This window comes from Lissotriton helveticus, chromosome 3_1 (genome assembly GCF_964261635.1).
Source record: "Lissotriton helveticus chromosome 3_1, aLisHel1.1, whole genome shotgun sequence".
NCBI classification, from domain to species: Eukaryota; Metazoa; Chordata; class Amphibia; order Caudata; family Salamandridae; genus Lissotriton; species Lissotriton helveticus.
Genome location: NC_136061.1, coordinates 64,395,531 through 64,398,587, shown reverse-complemented (window position 1 = coordinate 64,398,587; position 3,057 = coordinate 64,395,531). Strand labels below are relative to the sequence as shown.

Here is a 3,057-nt window from a genome sequence, read left to right as displayed (position 1 = left end):
AAATCCATCAGAGGGTTCCGGAGATGTAGATTTTTAAGTAAAACGTAAATCTCAGCTTTTTAGTCTAAAGGGCAAACATGCATTGGTAGCCGTAAAGTTTGAAAAGTTGTGTTCGGCTACTGCAGACTGGGTGACCAATTCTGACAGGGAGAAGGTCATGGAAGCCAATAATAATTATATGGACAATTACCTGCTCACGAAAGCAGTCTCAAGTCTAGTTTGAAGGGAAAGACAACAGTGGAAGGTTCCCAAGAAAACAGCACCTAGTCAAAGATTCCCCAGGAAAAAAAATGTTGGGCCCACCCCCTAGTACACGGGGCAGTCTGTGTGCACACTCCACAACACCCACTGTTACAGTGTAGGTTCAAAACATGAACTATGAAAGGAATTGGAGAGAAAGGGTCAAGGTGCACCACTTAAACGTTTTTAGAAACTGTTATCTCTGTTAAGGTAAACAGTAATGATCACATCAACTATTTCTTGTATTCTTGAAGTTTCTTTATTCAATTCAGTTGAAAAGCTATACACAGGGTCTACAGCCGACGCGTTTCGTCCTCAAGGGACTTCTTCAGGGCTGTTACAAAAAGACAATATACAAAACATACAATTAAAACTTAGATTAAAAGAACATTTAAAAAGCAACTAAGCTAGTGCAAAGAAGGCCAGGCTTCATTAACAGTTCTATGACAAGTTTAAGTCTAGTACAAGTCCTACAGTAACCACACCACAAGTTAGGATGTGTGTAAAGCTGACTGATTATATCAGAAATTTTTTTTTTGTTAACACAGCTTCTTAACTGTTGTTAATGCGAGCAGTGATGTTCCAAATTAAAGTCCTTTGTCGAGACTATCTGTTTGGTTTGAAGACAACACAACATGATCACAATGACCCAGTCCCAATTTCATTTGTGATCCTCATTTATCTCATTAACGGCTTCACAATTGGCATAGATAAAGACAATACTGTTTCAAAGACAATCATGTTTCTAATACTTGCACATCATTCTCCAGATCAGCATGCCCCGCTATTATTAATGGCACCCACACCCTGAGATAATTGGCCACAGTAAAAATTGAAGATTAAAACCCCAGGTGTCGATAAAGGGGGACAGCGGCTAATAATATGTGCTAAAGACAAGCGAGGAATCATACCAAGATAGTAGCTAATGGTGATGTCCCTGGGTCTCCTCCCGTTGTAGAGGGGTATATGTTTGTCCGCGATGTTGCACTATAGTACATATGGCATCTGAGAATGATCAACACAGGGTCCTTAATAAAAGCTGGCTGGAAGGAAGGAGATAAGCCACAAGTAAATACACCAAAGTAGGAACTGTTGATTCCATTAACTGGAATAGGGTTGAGAACTTTTAACATACCACGTTTTACAGACACCTATCCGTTTTAATTCTGTTCCAGAAGATCAGTTTCTCAGAGTGACAGTAGAGGTCTATTCGGATTTGATTAAATCCAAATTACGCCAGTGATATGGTATGTTTAAGTATTGTACATTCAAGCCACCTGTAAGATAGACAAGAATTAGTAAGGTCTCCTAAGGAAGGATAGTAAGGGCTAGTGCACTCCTTTTTAGATATTGTTAGGTGTCAAGCTATAAGTGGTAGACAAGATCATGACACTTACATCCCAATAAGGATAATGTTCCAATCGCTGTGAACCAGGGTAAAAGAGTGGGGGAGAGCTCCGTCTGTTGTCTGTGATAGGCAAGAAAATGGAAGAGATAAACATTACTTGATCTTAAAGTGTCAAGGTAAACGGCGTTATATGAATAATAAGCCATGAAGCTAAGGGAGGTAGTTGCATCCCATGGCCACACCTGATCAACATGCCGTTATATGGCAATTGAGCTGGAGGGTCTTCCTACATCCTAGTTTTTTTTTTTATTTTTAAAAAAGAGGGAAGGAAAGATTTCATAACGTGAATGGGTGGATAGGTCCTAGAAACTAACGGACAATTATACGTAGAAACTGTGTCCCTCTCACCAAAAATATTGATGTTGATCTCTTGTTAGACGGACGTCCCTTCAATGGTGTCCACTCCAATGTCTAGTATCTTGAAAGAATTTAGGGTATCTAAAGTCAAAGGAGAGCATTTATATAAGACTTAAAAATGAGAAAAGTCTAAAGTCCCAATTTACAAATTTTTTTTTTTTTGTTGAGGAGGAAGTAAAAACCTCATCATCTCATATTAATGAGCAACATTAAGGGAACTTACCTTCTAGGGCCTTTTTTACTTATTTCCTCTTTTTAGTAGGAGAATGGATAGTAGTTCTGTTGCAGAGAACCTCTAACAAGGGAAGATAAAGAGAACCCTTAATGAGCTTCCTGTTTGTGTATGGCATCTAGGTAAAAGTGTTGGCATGTCTAAGTGGGTTCAAGGAGAAAGAATAATAACTTATACCCATTGTATTTATTTGTTGTCAGCTGCCTGGCAAACATAGTAGTAAAATGCAGCCCCTCCATTTCTAACAATTAGGGTGAAGATAACCTTGTTTCCCCAAGACTATCAGTGGGGTTTTCTAAAAGAACAAGTGGCAAGCCTCTTGGTTCAGGGCCAGACTCCCTTTTATCCCCATACCTAGTCAATTCAAACATCCCCTTTACCTTAATAAAGTGAGCTGCAGCATCCCCTGGTTCATCCGTGGCTCGGTGAGAGAGGGGGGTGAAAAGCGTCACCCTCCGTCAAGTTCCCGCACAGAAATGCCATTTTCTGCTGGGTTTAAGTACTAGAGTAAATTGCCTATCACTCCCTACACCTGGTTTCAATAAAACCGGCAAGATCGACAAAATAGGCGCCGGCCATGTTGGATAGGTGTTCGGTGTAAAGATTACACTGCCAAAGGAAGCCACGCGGCTGCCATATTGTGTAAGGGCGGAATCCCAGGTTATGATGAAGCATACAATGCATCATACCGCCTTGAGTAAAACATGTAACACAAAATAAAGAGCCCAGAACATTTGATACACCCTTATTGTATTACTGGGTTTAGTAATTGAGTAATAAGCGTCCGCAGCGACGATCCTCAATGTTATGTAAAGTCGCG

General features: G+C 40.2%; 1 long non-coding RNA gene across 3 annotated transcripts; it reads right to left on the bottom strand.

Moving 5' to 3' along the window:
* Positions 1–488: 488 nt before the first annotated feature.
* Positions 489–2,826, bottom strand: LOC144824405 (uncharacterized). 3 transcript variants are annotated; one of them, XR_013608929.1, is made up of 7 exons: positions 2,618–2,826; positions 2,229–2,300; positions 1,997–2,086; positions 1,638–1,708; positions 1,376–1,517; positions 1,152–1,283; positions 489–574 (listed from the first exon to the last, which is right to left on the bottom strand). It is a non-coding gene; the product is annotated as an uncharacterized LOC144824405 (long non-coding RNA). The 3 variants fall into 3 exon arrangements; XR_013608930.1 differs by lacking the exon at positions 1,997–2,086; XR_013608931.1 differs by lacking the exons at positions 1,997–2,086; positions 2,229–2,300.
* Between the last annotated feature and the right edge of the window lie 231 nt (positions 2,827–3,057).